Source organism: Bufo gargarizans, chromosome 2 (assembly GCF_014858855.1).
Source record: "Bufo gargarizans isolate SCDJY-AF-19 chromosome 2, ASM1485885v1, whole genome shotgun sequence".
Classification (NCBI taxonomy): domain Eukaryota; kingdom Metazoa; phylum Chordata; class Amphibia; order Anura; family Bufonidae; genus Bufo; species Bufo gargarizans.
The window spans coordinates 488,629,924-488,648,331 of record NC_058081.1 but is presented as its reverse complement, the minus strand read 5'-3'; positions in this window follow the sequence as shown (position 1 = coordinate 488,648,331).

The following is an 18,408-nucleotide window of genomic DNA, read 5'->3' as shown; positions in this document are numbered from 1 at the left end:
AATACAGTGTCCTGCTGCTGGGAAAAGGAGACTGGGCTCACTATTCCCTGCTGGACACTCTGCCGCTGGGGGACAGGACCGACTGTCTCTGCCCCCTGTAGCTCCGCCTGCCGCTGGGGAATGGAGACTGGGCTAGGAACGATCCCGCTGCTGCCACCAATTGTAACGGACTGTTTCAGCAGACAAGGGGTTAAAATCCGTTTAGGCGATATGCCCCTTTCTGAGAGACAGGCACAGCTACTGCAGAACACCAAACTCCCGAACTGGATACAAAATAGCACTCCAAACTGGCACCTTGCGAATAGCTGCTAGCAGACGAACAGGAAAAGCATACAATCAGCTTACACTCCTGGCAATCAGTCTCTAACAGCATACAGGGAAACCCCCCCAATAACGAGACAAGGCTCCGTGTTGAGGGTCAAGCAGTGGTCTGACTGTACTTCAGGTACAGCCTCTTTTATTCATAAAAAAACAAACATAGTACTGCGCACAGGGTTTGGAAATCCAACCAATCAATATATTACAACACACACAATGCAAGTACAGCAACCAATCGTTCACGCCCCCTAGAGGACCAGAAGGGAGACTGCGACACAGAACAGATACAACACATCCCCACAATGCATCATGGTTTCCTTCTCTCTGTCCCGGAGACAACCGAGGGCAATCCAATTATCTCTCAGGACAAAGGGAGATCACCAATACACATGTGGAGACAACAGGACAGACATGACCATTTAAACAGACAATGGTACAATGGCACAATGGGATAATAGAAACACACCCAGCATATTCCTCCCAAGCTGACAAGTTACACTTATTATAAATTGTTACAACTTTGTGAGGTTACATTGTCCATACATATAACTTACATCAATTTAAACAGTATAACTTGGGGACAAACCTATCAAAAATTCACTTGAATAGGTTCAGCGGTTTAAAAGTTAGCAAAAGTATCTCAAAGGGCCGTAATCCTGGGGCAGGAGGCTGGCAAACAGCCCCCTCCAAAACACCGTGGCGAGGTTGGTTTTGCCACATATTACTTTGCTTTTTTTTTATAAATAGAATAATTATAATAATTATCAAGTATTATAATTATTCTATTTATAAAAAAAAGCTAAGTAATACTATAGCATAGCGAATTAAAAACTTAGCTGTCTCTAGTCAACTTTCCTATTTGAAGTTGACGAATATGGAGCTAAAACAAAGATGGAGAATATTTTGTTATCTTCGTTTTGAGGAATATGACAAATACATTCGTCATATTTGTCATCTTTGCTAATTCTAGATATCAAACCAATAGGAAAGTTGCCTTCTAGCAAATATTCGTGAATTTCATCGAAATCGAATATGGCACCTCCCGCTCATCACTACTAATAAGTAGTGTTGATCGAGCATGCTCTGCCAAACATCTCCTGCATAACGTTTGCCCATCCTAAATATCAGTGACATTCAGTCTATTTTTTTCATTGCTGATTGCAGCGACATTACCTGCGCTACATCTCCTGTATAACTTTAGCGCATCCGAAATATCAGTTACAGTCAGTGTCATTTTTTCAACGCTGGTGACAGCGACATTACCTGCGCTACATCTCCTGTATAACTAGATACACACAATGCAAACAGTCGGCGTATGTATCGTGGTGCTCGCGTCCAGGGTGATAAACAACCCACTTCAATATTCAATAGGAAAAGACCGGCACTTCATTCCTTGTTGGTAATTATGTTGCTTTATTCAAAAGCATGGATACAGCGCTACAAGCGACACGTGTTTCGGCTCGAATCCGAGCCTTTGTCAAGCATAACATGCATTGATACAAACACATTTAAACAGTGCGCCCTCCCCAACGTTCAGGCGTGTTGACGTCACATTGCCATGGTAACTTATATACACAAAACATTAAATTTCAGCAGAAGACATAGTATATACGATGTTATAATCAATCACATTATAGCCAATGATCGCAATACTGAATCGATATTATTGCTATCTGCATCAAGAAAAGAAACAAAGAAATAAACTAGCAAACATGAAATACTGTCACGATACTGGTGCAACAGAACTGGAATCCGATGGCCAGGACTTAGGAGCAGAGTATATATAACACGGATGTAGCAGAACCCACGTTGTTGTGCTCCGCACGGGTGAGACAGAGTCTGTAGACGAGAACCGAGGTCAGGATAGCAGAAGTCAGGGCAGGCGGCAAGCTGGCAGGAAGGTAGACGAGCAGAAGGTCAGGGCAGGCAGCAAGCAGGTACGAAGGTCCAAGAACAGTCCGGGTCAGCAACAGGAGGTAGCAGGGAGAACCGCTAGGGCACAGAACACACGGAGGAGTGAGTTCCAGCAAGAGGATTGCAGACTAAAAGCCAAACACAATACTCTAGCAAAGACAGGAAGGTCTGGCCAGTTTAAAAAGGAACAGGAACAGGAAGTGAGATGGCAACCAGGAAACACATAATCCACCATCTTGACTGAGGGCAAACTTCAGGGCAAAGTATATCAGGGTGGTTTCTGACAGGAACAGGAAGTGAGATGGCAACCAGGAAACACATAATCCACCATCTTGACTGAGGGCAAACTTGAGGGCAAAGTAAACTATATCATGATGGTTTCTGACATTACTCCCACCTCAACAGCGGCCTCTGGACGGGACCTGACTTGGTCTTCCAGGATGTGTTTGATGGAATTGTCTAATCATTCGAGGAGCATTGATGTTGTTTATTGGTTCCCAGGAATTTTCTTCAGATCCGTACCCCTGCCATTTGATAAGGTACTGTAGCTGATTCCTGAAAATCCTAGAGTCCAGAATCTCTTCTACCACAAACTGCTCCTGTCCATCTATCTCCAATGCTTCAGGAGGAGGAAGTGTACGTTCAGGAAACGGATTGGGCACTGCAGCCTTGAGTAATGACACATGGAAGACAGGATGTATCCTCATGGATCGTGGGAGTTTAAGTCGAACGGCCACTGGGCTGATTATGCCCATGATTTTATAGGGTCCAATAAACTTCTGTCCCAGCTTCGGTGAGGGGACCTTAAGTTTTAAATTCCTCGTAGAAAGCCATACCTTGTCGCCCACTCTAAACATTGGTGCTGGTCTACGGAATTTATCAGCGGCCCTCTTATAATTCTCCTGAGCACTCTCTAAGGTCTCTCTTAGTAGTAGCAAATTTTGTTGAAGCTTGGAAATTCTTTCCGCCACTGCTGGTATAGGCGAAGTAACAGGAAATTTGGGGAGAATGTTCGGATGGTACCCGAGATTTGCAAAGAAGGGGGTCTGTCTGGTTGATGCATTTTGGGAATTATTGTAAGAAAATTCAGCCACTGGAAGAAGGTCAACCCAGTCATCCTGTAAGTGACAGATATAACATCGAAGGTATTGTTCCAAAGTCTGGTTTGTGCGTTCGGTCTGTCCATTAGACTGAGGGTGAAAGGCGGTTGATAGATTGATATTGATTTCTAAAGATGTGCAAAAACTGCGCCAAAACTTTGAAGTAAACTGTACTCCACGATCCGAGACAACTTCATCTGGCACCCCATGTAGACGAAACACATTTTGTATTATAAGGTCTGCAGTTTCTTTAGCAGATGGTAGGCCATTACATGCAATGAAGTGTGCAGCCTTAGTGAGACGGTCTACCACTACTAAGATTGTATTCTGTCCCTTGGATGTAGGTAGATCCACAATAAAGTCCATGGAAATGGAGCCCCAAGGACGGGAGGGGACCGGCAAAGGCTGTAGTAAACCTACTGGGAGGGAGCGTGGAGTCTTGCATCTAGCACAGATATCACATGACAGGACATATTTTTTCACATCCTGTCGAGAATTAGGCCACCAAAAGAAACGAGATAAGAATTCCTGAGTCTTCTGCACACCCCTGTGACCTGCGACCTTAGAGTCATGGACTAGTCTTAGAACCTTAAGTCTTATAACCTCGGGTATTTATATCTGTTGTCCATGAGTCCATACCTTGTTTTTGTATATTAATTGCAGATCATCGGGAGGTTGCGCCAGGAGGGAGTCAGTGACATAGGCTTCTTTGATTTCTTCAAGTAGGTCCTTATTAAGGATTACCCCCATGAATCTAGACTCTGGAATGATGGTCTTAGGTGGAGTTGTAGATACAGCATCGTTGGAAAAGATTCTGGATAAGGCATCTGCCTTGCCATTCCGAGAACCCGGCCTGTATGAAATCACAAAGTTGAATTGGTTTAAAAAAAGAGTCCAGCGGGCCTGGCGAGGAGATAGACATTTTGCTGATCTAACAAACTCCAAGTTGCGATGGTCAGTGAGAACTATTATTGGCTGGGAGGCTCCTTGAAGGTGATGTCTCCATTCTTTAAAGGCTGCTATAATAGCCAGTAGTTCTTTGTTTCCCACGTCGTAATTCTTCTCAGCCGGAGATAGACGTTGGGAGAAGAAAGCGCAAGGGTGTAACAATCCTTTGTCTCCTGTTCTCTGTGATAAAATGGCTCCTATAGCAGAATCTGAAGCATCTACTTCCACGATGAACGCCAATTCCGGGTTGGGGTGAACCAATACAGGGGCTGTGGTGAACCTGGTCTTTAATAAACAAAAGGATTCTTGTGCTTCAGGTGACCAAACAAATTCCTTTTTCGTTTTCCTGGTTAGTTGTGTAATTGGGGTGACTATTGTTGAAAATTTTTTGATGAAGCGTCTGTAAAAATTGGCAAAGCCTATGAAGCGTTGGACCTCTTTTAAGTTACTGGGGACAGGCCAGTCCACTATTGCTCTAATTTTGTTGGGGTCCATGTGTAAGCCTTGGGGTGAAATTATGTAGCCGAGAAATTGGATTTCAGTTCGATGAAACTCACACTTTTCAAGTTTGATATATAATTTATTTTTCCGAAGACGTTCCAAAACGAGTCTTACATGTTGCTGATGTTCTTCTGTTGAGTTAGAGAAGATCAGAATGTCATCCAGATAGATGACTACAAATTGGTCCAGGAGATCCCTGAAAATGTCGTTGGCCAGGTGTTGAAAGGTGGCTGGAGCGTTGCAAAGACCAAAAGGCATGACAAGGTATTCGAAGTGTCCGTACCGTGATCTAAATGCTGTCTTCCATTCATCTCCCGATCTGATACGGACCAAGTTATAGGCGCCTCGTAGGTCCAACTTTGAGAAAATTTTGGCATGACGTACTCTCTCCAATAACTCTGGGATTAGTGGTAGGGGGTAGCGATTCTTAATTGTGATTTTATTAAGTTCGCGGTAGTCAATGCATGGTCTTAGAGACCCATCCTTCTTTTTGACAAAGAATATGGGAGCCCCTGCTGGTGAGGAGGAGGGACGGATAAACCCTTTAGCCAGATTCTCTTCTATATATTCTTTGAGGGCCTTCAGTTCCGGACCTGCCAAGGGGTAGATATTCCCGAAGGGGATGGAAGCATCAGGGAGCAATTCTATGGGACAGTCATAGGGTCGATGTGGGGGAAGTTTGTCTGCCTTTTGTTTATCACCAAGGTCCATAAAATCCTGATATATGAGGGGTAGTTCCACCACCTTATCGTCCTGGGATGTGGCTTCCCCCCCTTGTTCTGACTGTTTTGTAGGCATAGCATCTTTCTCTGGAAACGTTATCTCTTTGGTCTCCCAGTTGATGTTAGGGTTCTGTGCCTGTAACCAGGGCAAGCCTAGGATAACAGGAAAATGTGAGGAGAGGAGATCAAAAGAAACGATAGAACTTCGTGATGTTGTGGTGTTATACAGATGTCGAGGGGTTCTGTTTCTTGATCTACAGGGCCCGAATTTAAAGGGGTACCATCTACCGTTTCCATAATCATAGGTGAGAGTTTTTTATGAATCTTTACCCCATGTCTCCTTGCAAAGGAATAGTCCATAAAATTGCCACCAGCCCCGGAATCCACCATCGCAGAGGTGGATATCCACTGGGAATTAATTGAAAATTTGATGGGGAGGAAACAATGAGAGTTTCTGTTATCCTTCTTAATACGAGGGGCCACTGAAGAGTTGGAGCGGATGGTTGTTTCTTCCAATGATTCCGCTTCAGATGTCACAGAGTCTTCATCTGAGAGATCGGGGTCTGTAATGGCTGCCACCAGTTTTCGAGGACGTCTGGGACAATTAATCAGGAAGTGGTCGGCTCTTCCACAATACAGACATAAGTTCTCTCGGAGTCTATGTTCCTTGCGATCAATATTTTCACGTTTTAAGATGGAGTCTATTTGCATTGGTTCAATTTCTGGTTCCTTGTAGATTCTTTTTGGAACTTCTTTTGAAGTCTGGGCAGATGAAGAAAGTGCCTGCTTCGTAGTATAGTTCAGTGTGGCCCATCTTTCTTGCCGTCGTTCAGCTAGTCGTGTATCAACTCGGATGCAGTGGTTGATAAAGGCATCAAGCTCTAAGGGGGCTTCTGCACGGGCCAGCTCGTCCTTTAGGGAACTACACAGTCCTTTCTTGAAAAAAGATAATTTTGCTGCATCATTCCAGTTAGTGTCAACGGACCATCTTTTAAAGTCCATAGCATATTCCGTGACGGGACGTCTGCCCTGGCGCAAGGCTAGTAAGGCTGCCTCTGCTGTAGTACCTCGGTTAGGGTCACCGAACATCTGGCTCATGGCCCCAAGGAAATCCTCCAGATTGTTTAGTCGGGCATCCCCAGTTTCGATCAACGGACTCGCCCAGGCGATAGCCTTGTGTGTTAGTAGCATAATGATGCATAGCACTTTAGATCGATCAGTAGAAAACTGGGAGGAGTTTGCGTCAAAGTAGAGGCGACACTGATTGATAAACCCCCGGAATTTGTCGCGGTCTCCGCCAAATCGGAATGGAGGTAATTTAGGAGTTAATGTAGTAGATGGTGCAGGAGCTGCATTCTCCACCTGTGTTATGTGAGCAGCCAGTGCTTGCACTGTATCACAGAGTTCGTGGATCGTTTGTCCATAAAACTGCATGCTGGGGCCGGTCTGGCCCTCAAAGGCATCGTATTTCTTCTTTAAGGTTTGCAACTCCGCGTGCATACTAGATACCGCCGTCTGCAACTGCTTAATACGGGTCTCTGCCGCAGTCCCGGCGGAATCCATGGTGGCTAGAGTATTCTGTCACGATACTGGTGCAACAGAACTGGAATCCGATGGCCAGGACTTAGGAGCAGAGTATATATAACACGGATGTAGCAGAACCCACGTTGTTGTGCTCCGCACGGGTGAGACAGAGTCTGTAGACGAGAACCGAGGTCAGGATAGCAGAAGTCAGGGCAGGCGGCAAGCTGGCAGGAAGGTAGACGATCAGAAGGTCAGGGCAGGCAGCAAGCAGGTACGAAGGTCCAAGAACAGTCCGGGTCAGCAACAGGAGGTAGCAGGGAGAACCGCTAGGGCACAGAACACACGGAGGAGTGAGTTCCAGCAAGAGGATTGCAGACTAAAAGCCAAACACAATACTCTAGCAAAGACAGGAAGGTCTGGCCAGTTTAAAAAGGAACAGGAACAGGAAGTGAGATGGCAACCAGGAAACACATAATCCACCATCTTGACTGAGGGCAAACTTCAGGGCAAAGTATATCAGGGTGGTTTCTGACAGGAACAGGAAGTGAGATGGCAACCAGGAAACACATAATCCACCATCTTGACTGAGGGCAAACTTGAGGGCAAAGTAAACTATATCATGATGGTTTCTGACAAATACATGGACAAGCCACATTTTAAACAATATTTTATTTTTATTTTTATATATATACATATATATATATATATATATATATATATATATATATATAAATAATAATTACCCTGAGACATATTTATCTCGTACAGGCTACATTCGGATCAAGAAATTCCAAATCTTGTCATTTTTTGTCATTTTCTCTGTGACTAGATGGATATAAATATGCAAAGAAATGAAAAAAAAATATATGAATGAGAAAAAAAATAAAAACATAAATCCCATAGATTTTCTACAAGAATGCACTCAATTCATACTTCCGATTGAGACCCCTTGGTTCAAGAGTTTGCAGCGTATGGATCCAAAAACTTTTTTAAGCATTAGCAACCTGTTGCCACCTCTACGGGGTTGTTGAATCTGCTCAATTATCTGAAATTGTAATTGTAATACATTGTGAGCACATCTATCAAAATGAAGGGAATAGGTAATAACAGATTTTTCTTCCGTATGCTTGATTTATGATTACTGAACCTATCCTTCATTCTGGTAGATGTCTCCCCAATGTACACAAGGCCACATGGGCACTTCAACAGGTATACTACATAATTGCTATCACAGGTAAAAAAAAACCCTGACAGGGAATTTTTTACCTGTGTGTGGATGGGAAAAGAATTCACCTTTAATCATTGCTGAACAATGGACACACTGCAGACAAGGGAAGGTACCCTTTTTACGAGTAGAAAGAAAAAGTTGGCGTGGCATATTCATCGTACCTCCTATGTCTGCTTTAATAATTGTATCCCTAATATTTTTGGTTCTTTTATAGCAGATCATAGGGAAATCTCTGAATTCAACAACATCCGGGTAAGCCGCATGCACAATCCCCCAATGTTTATTAATCACATGGCGAAATTTATTTATCCACGGATGATATTTGACAATGAACGGTAACCGTCTATTGTCAATACAAGGTTTTTTTTTGTCAACTCAGCCACCGCATTTCTTCATTTCAGAGTCCAACAAGGATCTCGGATAACCCCTGGAAGAAAATTTATCTGACATCTCCTTTAATCTGATTTCCCTCAACAACTCATCTGACACAATTCTCTCCACTCGTCTGAACTGTGAAAGAGGTAGAGATTTCTTAACTGATGGTGAATGATTACTGGAGTAATGTAAAAGGCTATTTTTATCAGTTTTTTTGATGTGCAAATCTGTCTCTATATGGTTCTCAAGGCCTTTTATTACCCAAGTATCTAAAAAATAAATTTTATTCAGGTCACTTTGAACTGTGAAAGATAATTCAGGCCATATAGTGTTCAGGTATTCAGTGAACTGCTCGAGGGACTCGCCGCCGCCCCGCCATATGCAAAAAATATCGTCTATGAAACGACGCCAAAAAATACAAGATTGCATATATAGTAGATTATTGCATATAAAATGTTCTTCAAACCAGGCTATATAACTATTTGCATATGGTGGTGCGGCGTGCGAGCCCATCGTGGTCCCCCGTTTCTGCTGGAAGAATGTGTCCTGGAATAAAAAATAATTCTCCAAAGAAAATTGAGAATTGACGTGCTTAATTAAAGAAACTTGATACCTTTATTAATGAATGGGTATGAGCAAGAGTGATCAATACACTCAGATGCTCTTGATATAAAAATGCAAACAGCGAACCTCCTATTAGAGATAGGTGGTACAAGTAAATCACTATAGTGACGGGGATGATAATGGGTAAGTCTGTGGGAAAGTTTCTCTCCCTAGACGACCCTACGGAACTATGTCCTGAAGCACAGGGATGTCCCCTAATGGTGGAGACACCCTGCCCCCGTACCTAAGCCTAGATATGGCCCTAGTGATGCCCTACTTAGCAAAGCTGGATCGAGAAATATTAATCCAGAGAAGCAAAACAAAAAAATAATAAGTCAAATGTAAATGATAGAAAGACAACCCCAACGCGTTTCGGCTGCATACAGCAGCTCATCAGGAGGTGATGGCAGTGTAGTCAACGTAGGGAATAAAGTAAGCAAAAAAATTTCTATTATAAGAAACTGTTGTGCTTAGAAAAGTAAGATGGTACTTAGCTCCTTGGCATACTTGATGGTGCTGTGTATACAGATATGTATCTCTTGTCCGTATATATGATGGATTCTGAGGGTGAAAAACGTGCTATATGTCAGACATTTATATAGGCCTGCAAAAACAAAGTACTCTGTGTCTGACATTCATATATGATTCTGAGCAAGTAAAGTACTTAGTCACAAGTATTCATATAGCCATAGTGTACTGATCAATATAACAAAGTATACTATATACCACTCAGTCATTAACATAAGGGGACAATAATGTACTCACCAGACAGAGGGAGACCCTGTAACAGGCACAGCTGGTATGCTGGGAGGCTGGAGGGCTCATAGCAGTGTGTCAGCGCTTGCTATTTAAGCGCTGGTGCCGGCATGTGTTTCCGGACGCCGAGAGGAGAGCACTTCCGGTCGGTGGACCGCATCGTAGTGACGCGATGCGTCACTTCCGGTCTTTGGAACGCATATTGGAACGCATGAGCGGCCAATAATGCTGAAAGTTCCTGATCTGTATGTGCTTCTCACTAGCTGTTAATTTAACCATAGTAATTGGGTCAAAATGGTTCTACAGTCCCCTACTTATGAAAAACTCGGTGATGGGAGGACTATAACATAAATATTGAGCCCCAAAAAGTACCAGCTATTAATTGGAGGAATTCTAATGATAGCATAATATAGACATCCTCACGTGTATATAGCAAAGATTACGGGAGCCACGTAGACGTGAGAAGGGATGATTAAAGTGACAGTGATGTATGTCACTTATCCTAAAATATGGTGCTTCACGCACCGGCATTGGCAAAGGGGGGGACGAACAATTAGGGATATTTATATAGGATAGAACAGAGGAAAAATCTCTGATAGAGGAATTAAGGGGTTTGTAACGGCATGTTTTCAATCAAATAAAACATGTAAATGTGAGTCGCTCATTGAGACCGCTTGGTGACTGTGACCGGAATCGATAGATCCATTCGGATTCTTTTTGGAGTATCTTCCGGTCCCAGTCACCCCCTCTTAGAGGTTTGGGAATGACCTCAAGTACTAGAAACTTGAGGGTACCTAGGTCTCCCCCATGTTGATCATTAATATGGTTAGCAACGGGGGTGTCTTTTTTCTTTACTATGTCGTTGATGTGTTCGCAGACTCTGCGTCTAAGTTCCCTGAAAGTCTTGCCGATGTAATCTTTCGGACAGGTACACTGACATATATAGACAACTCCCTGTGTTTTGCAGTTAGCGAAGGAACCTAACGTTTGGACGATATTGGTTGTGGAACAGGTGACCGTTTTCGAAATACGTATATATCTGCAGGCCTTACAGCTACCGCATCTGAATGTCCCTTTCGGTTGTCTGTCCAGCCATGTTCCCTCCTTTTTTATGCCAGTATAGGTGGCTATGCACGAGCCTATCTCTGAGGCTCCTCCCCTTGCGATATGTTATTTGGGGGTAGTTAGAGATGGCTTTAGACAGGTCTTTGTCCATCATTAGGATTGGCCAGTGAGTTTTTAGAATGGCAGTGACTTCGCTGTTAGCTGTGTCATACGTGGAAATTAGACGAATGGTTGAGCTATCCTTGTTATCTTTTGTTTTTGGTATTAGTAAATCGCCCCTATCCCTGTTCTCAGCTAGCTGAAAGGCTTCCCTTAGAGTAGACCTAGGGTACCCTCTCTGTAATAGTCTATTTCTTAGTTTTCTTGACTCCTGGTAAAAGTTTTCTTTGTCAGAGCAGTTACGGCGCATGCGTAAATATTGGCCTTTTGGAATACCTCTTTTGACTGTTTGTGGGTGGTGACTTTTCCAATGTAAAATGTTATTTGTGGCGGTCGGTTTTCGATATATATTTGTAGTCAGATTTCCTGCTACAGATGTTACTTCCACATCCAAGAAGGTGATACTCTTGGATTTAATTTCGCTGGTGAATCTTAATCCCACATTATTATCATTAAGGGCGGAGACGAAGTCACAGAATTTCTCTTTACTGTCACCCCACACAACAAAGATGTCATCAATATAGCGGGTCCAAAAGACAATCCCACTATTCCACCACATCTGGTGATCGGGGAACACAAATTTGTCTTCCCACCAGCCCAGGAAGAGATTTGCATAGGCGGGGGCACACGGGCTGCCCATAGCAGTCCCCCTGAGCTGGTGGTAAATGGACCCGCTATATGTGAAGAAGTTGTGTGTAAGAGTGTATTCCAAGAGGCACATGATAAAATTATTGTGATTTTGAAACTGAGTGCCCCTCGATCTCAGGAAATGGGCCGTAGCTGCTAGACCTTTATCGTGTGGTATGGATGTATACAGGGATTCCACGTCGATACTCGCAAGATGGCAATGGGAGTCGACGGAGATGGTTTCAATTTTTCGAAGGAAATCCATCGTGTCGCGTGTAAAGGATGGTAAACAGGACACAAATTCTTTTAGTGTTTGATCAAGGTATGTCCCACAGTGATGAGTCAGAGAGTCCATGCCTGATACGATTGGGCGTCCCTTCAGGGGAGTTACTCCCTTATGGATTTTCGGGAGGCAGTAAAAAGTGGCCAGCTGTGGGTTCTTAGGGAGAAGATATGCATATTCTGATTTTGTAATCACCCCCTGTTCTAGACCCTGTTGAAGGATCTCTTTCAGTTGTTGCTGGAAGACTAGACTAGGGTCACTCGGTAGAACTCTATAGCTGGTGGGATCCCTAAGTAGGTCAAGACACATTTTTTTATAGTTAGGATGGTCTAGAATTACTAGATTCCCACCTTTATCCGATGGTTTTATAATGATGGTGTTATCTGTCTCCAGATTCCTAAGAGCCATCGCCTCGTCTCGGGACAAATTATATTCTCTCGGATAGTTGACATTTAGCTGTTCCAGGTCGTTGCTGACCATTTTAACAAAAATGTCGATATGTTCGGAGCTCATAGGGGGTGGGAGTCTAGTACTAGTGGGGCGGAGATTGGTAAAGGGACCATCTCCGGGATTTTTATTCCCCTCCTCATACAGATCCATGAGGTTTTGGAGGTCGGGAAAGTCCTCTAGGTCAATCCCCAAGTCATGGCATGTTTGCCTATTACTATTTTGATAGAATTTATGCCATTTGAGCCTTCTGCCAAACAGATTAAGATCTTTAATCCATGTAAAGATGTTAAACCTGGTAGTTGGTACAAATGAAAGACCCTTTTGGAGAATAGTGGTTTCAACATCTGTCAGGGGTCTAGAGGACAGATTGATTATTTGCAGATTGTCGGTTAGGGGCGACTTTCGCCTGCCCTTACCCCCTTCCTTAGCTGATAGGGGCCCTGGCTGTTGGTTAAAAAAGGAACCAGGGGTTGTTGTTGAGTAGAAGAGGAGGTGGAGGAAGAGGAGGGAGGAGAGGACTGAGATGGTCCTCCACGTGTTTGACCCGGGTATCCCCTTTGTCTCCCCCAGAGAGCCTCAGAGATAGGCTCGTGCATAGCCACCATACTGGCATAAAAAAGGAGGGAACATGGCTGGACAGACAACCGAAAGGGACATTCAGATGCGGTAGCTGTAAGGCCTGCAGATATATACGTATTTCGAAAACGGTCACCTGTTCCACAACCAATATCGTCCAAACGTTAGGTTCCTTCGCTAACTGCAAAACACAGGGAGTTGTCTATATATGTCAGTGTACCTGTCCGAAAGATTACATCGGCAAGACTTTCAGGGAACTTAGACGCAGAGTCTGCGAACACATCAACGACATAGTAAAGAAAAAAGACACCCCCGTTGCTAACCATATTAATGATCAACATGGGGGAGACCTAGGTACCCTCAAGTTTCTAGTACTTGAGGTAATTCCCAAACCTCTAAGAGGGGGTGACTGGGACCGGAAGATACTCCAAAAAGAATCCGAATGGATCTATCGATTCCGGTCACAGTCACCAAGCGGTCTCAATGAGCGACTCACATTTACATGTTTTATTTGATTGAAAACATGCCGTTACAAACCCCTTAATTCCTCTATCAGAGATTTTTCCTCTGTTCTATCCTATATAAATATCCCTAATTGTTCGTCCCCCCTTTGCCAATGCCGGTGCGTGAAGCACCATATTTTAGGATAAGTGACATACATCACTGTCACTTTAATCATCCCTTCTCACGTCTACGTGGCTCCCGTAATCTTTGCTATATACACGTGAGGATGTCTATATTATGCTATCATTAGAATTCCTCCAATTAATAGCTGGTACTTTTTGGGGCTCAATATTTATGTTATAGTCCTCCCATCACCGAGTTTTTCATAAGTAGGGGACTGTAGAACCATTTTGACCCAATTACTATGGTTAAATTAACAGCTAGTGAGAAGCACATACAGATCAGGAACTTTCAGCATTATTGGCCGCTCATGCGTTCCAATATGCGTTCCAAAGACCGGAAGTGACGCATCGCGTCACTACGATGCGGTCCACCGACCGGAAGTGCTCTCCTCTCGGCGTCCGGAAACACATGCCGGCACCAGCGCTTAAATAGCAAGCGCTGACACACTGCTATGAGCCCTCCAGCCTCCCAGCATACCAGCTGTGCCTGTTACAGGGTCTCCCTCTGTCTGGTGAGTACATTATTGTCCCCTTATGTTAATGACTGAGTGGTATATAGTATACTTTGTTATATTGATCAGTACACTATGGCTATATGAATACTTGTGACTAAGTACTTTACTTGCTCAGAATCATATATGAATGTCAGACACAGAGTACTTTGTTTTTGCAGGCCTATATAAATGTCTGACATATAGCACGTTTTTCACCCTCAGAATCCATCATATATACGGACAAGAGATACATATCTGTATACACAGCACCATCAAGTATGCCAAGGAGCTAAGTACCATCTTACTTTTCTAAGCACAACAGTTTCTTATAATAGAAATTTTTTTGCTTACTTTATTCCCTACGTTGACTACACTGCCATCACCTCCTGATGAGCTGCTGTATGCAGCCGAAACGCGTTGGGGTTGTCTTTCTATCATTTACATTTGACTTATTATTTTTTTGTTTTGCTTCTCTGGATTAATATTTCTCGATCCAGCTTTGCTAAGTAGGGCATCACTAGGGCCATATCTAGGCTTAGGTACGGGGGCAGGGTGTCTCCACCATTAGGGGACATCCCTGTGCTTCAGGACATAGTTCCGTAGGGTCGTCTAGGGAGAGAAACTTTCCCACAGACTTACCCATTATCATCCCCGTCACTATAGTGATTTACTTGTACCACCTATCTCTAATAGGAGGTTCGCTGTTTGCATTTTTATATCAAGAGCATCTGAGTGTATTGATCACTCTTGCTCATACCCATTCATTAATAAAGGTATCAAGTTTCTTTAATTAAGCACGTCAATTCTCAATTTTCTTTTGACCTATTTCCTACGTGTAACCTATCAATAGATATCTCGTTAAGTGTCTTTAAAAAATAATTCTCCTCTAAAACCAATTTCAATAATTGTAGAAAAAAATGTTTTTCTTGTGTGGTATAATTAGAAGATTCCAGGACCCATTCTACAGCGACAAGGCCCTTCACATGTTCAATTGATGTGTACAAACTACATACATCATATGTGACTAAGAAATCTCCTTTCTCAAGATGTACACTTTTAATTTCAGACAGGAATTGATTGGTGTCTAATAAAAAGGAGGGAGTTTTCTTTATTAATAGGGTTAATACTTTCTCTATAAGCATGGCAGGTGCAGACAGAATAGAATCATTAGAGACTACAATTGGCCGACCCGGGGGGGCTGTCGGACATTTGTGAATTTTTGGCAACGTGTATAACACAGGAGTAACTGGATATTGGTTCACCAAAAATTGGCACAATTTGTCATCTAATAAACCAGCATCTATCTGTGTATACACAATCTCAGACAATTTAATGTTTTGTGTATATAAGTTACCATGGCAATGTGACGTCAACACGCCTGAACGTCGGGGAGGGCGCACTATTTAAATGTGTTTGTATCAATGCATGTTATTCTTGACAAAGGCTCGGATTCGAGCCGAAACACATGTCGCTTGTAGCGCTGTATCCATGCTTTTGAATAAAGCAACATAATTACCAACAAGGAGTGAAGTGCCGATCTATCTCCTGTATAACAATTGCCCATCTCAAATATAAGTGACATTCAGTCTAATTTATTTGCGCATACACTTACAAAACCGGAAGGCAAGCAGTAAGGGACAGGGAAGTGGACGTGCTGCTGATGGTGCACGCAGAGTCCGTGGCCCTGTGCGCGGTGAAACTGTGCATGCTGCCAGAGCACAAGAAAACACACTCATCCACGATACCTAGCTTCATGTTCCAGTTTTCAGGGCGGCTCAGGACACAACTCTCGACGTCACACCAGTGCGATCAGGTGGTCGGTTGGATTGCAGCAGATAATGCTTCCAGTCGCTTAAGCACCACCCTCTCTTCCACAAAGTCCAGTCTCAGTAGCCAAGGGTCTGGTCAACAGAATCCTTGCCCTGATCCTCCTTCCTCCCACCATGGAGAGTCTTTGCAAACAAGTGATCCTACACTCGGACATTCCGAGGAGCTCTTTTCATCGTCATTCCTTAATTTGGGCCATTCACCAAGCCTGCTTGTAAGAGGGAAGTGAGGAGATCTTATGCCCTGATTCCCAAACTCCTGAGCATCCACAGCCAGAAGAAGATGGTGGTGGGGAATGGCAATTAGTGATTCACGAGGTGGATGATGATGATGAGAGGATGGATGACCAGAGTGAGGAAGTGGAAGAGGAGGTGGTGGACGATGAAATTACTTGCCCAACCTGGGAAGGTGGCAAGCCGAGCAAAGACAGCAGTACAGAGGTGGAGGGATCCGCAGCACAGCAACAGGCTGGAAGAGGCAGTGGGGTGACAAAAGGAAGAAGGCGGGCCACACCATAGAAACATAGAACATGTGGGCAGATAAGAACCATTTGGCCCATCTAGTCTGCCCAATATACTAAATACTATGGATAGCCCCTGGCCCTATCTTATATATAGGATGGCCTTATGCCTATCCCATGCATGCTTAAACTCCTCCACTGTATTTGCAGCTACCACTTCTGCAGGAAGGCTATTCCATGCATCCACTACTCTCTCAGTAAAGTAATGCTTCCTGATATTACTTTTAAACCTTTGCCCCTCTAATTTAAAACTATGTTCTCTTGTAGCATTTTTTCTTCTTTTAAATATTCTCTCCTCTTTTACCTTGTTGATTCCCTTTATGTATTTAAAAGTTTCTATCATATCCCCTCTGTCTCGTCTTTCTTCCAAACTATACATGTTAAGGTCCTTTAATCTTTCCTGGTAAGTTTTATCCTGCAATCCATGTACCAGTTTAGTAGCTTTTCTCTGAACTCTCTCCAAAGTATCAATATCCTTCTGGAGATATGGTCTCCAGTACTAAGCACAATACTCCAAATGAGGTCTCACTATTGCTCTGTAGAGCGGCATGAGCACCTCCCTCTTTCTACTGGTAATGCCTCTCCCTATACACCCAAGCATTCTGCTAGCATTTCCTGCTGCTCTATGACATTGTCTGCCTACCTGTAAGTCTTCGGAAATAATGATCCCTAAATCCCTTTCCTCAGATACTGAGGTTAGGACTGTATCACTGATTTCATATTCTGCTCTTGGGTTTTTACGTCCCAGGTGCATTATCTTGCACTTATCAACATAAAATTTTAGTTGCCAGATTTTTGACTATTCCTCTAGTTTTCCTAAGTCCTTATCCATTTGGTGTATCCCTCCAGGAACATCAACCAAACAGGCCCGAAACTGTTCCACAGACCACCCCCTTATGGCAATCTCCCTTTGCCAAGGGGTAGGAATTCTGCAGTCTGGCGCTTTTTTGATGAAAGTGCGGACGATAAAATAATTGTCATTTGCAACCTGTGCCGTACCAAAATGAGCAGGGGCGTGAACACTAGAAACCTCACCACCACCAGCATGATCCGCCACATGGCATCAAGGCACCCTAATAGGTGGACCGAACGCCTGGGTCCACAATAAGTGTCTGCAGGTCACACCACTGCCTCCTCTTCCCCTGTGTTATGTGCTGGCCAATCCCCTATCCAAGACGCAGGCCCGGACGCCTCCTGCCCTGCGCCTGGACTTTCGCAAGCACCATTAGCTAGCACATCCACTTCTGTGTCCCAGCGCAGTGTACAGATGTCCGTACCCCAGGCCTTTGAACGAAAGCTCAAATACCCAGCCACAGGCCATAGCACTAAATGCGCACCTTTTCAAATTGCTGGCCCTGGAAATTTTGGCATTTAGGCTTGTGGACACTGAGGCTTTCTGCAGCCTGATGTTGGCAGCCGTCCCTCATTACTCAGTCCCCAGCTGCCACTATTTTTCCTGGTGTGCCGTTGCCCCCTTACACCAGCATGTGTCCTGTGACATCACCTGTGCCATGACCAACACAATTATTGGAAAGTCCACTTAATGACTGACACATGGACAAGTGCTTGTGGCCAGGTACGCTATATCTCCCTGATGGCACACTGCGTGAATGTTGTGAAGGCCGGGAGCGAGTCATACCCTGGGATGGCACAGGTGGTACCGACGCCAAGGATTGCGCGCACTACTTCCATCAGGATTTCCGCCACCAACTACATTAGTGGCTGAAGCCCCCTTCTCCTGCTCCACCTCCTCCTCCACTTCCACCTCTGAATTTTCATCTTGCAGCATCAG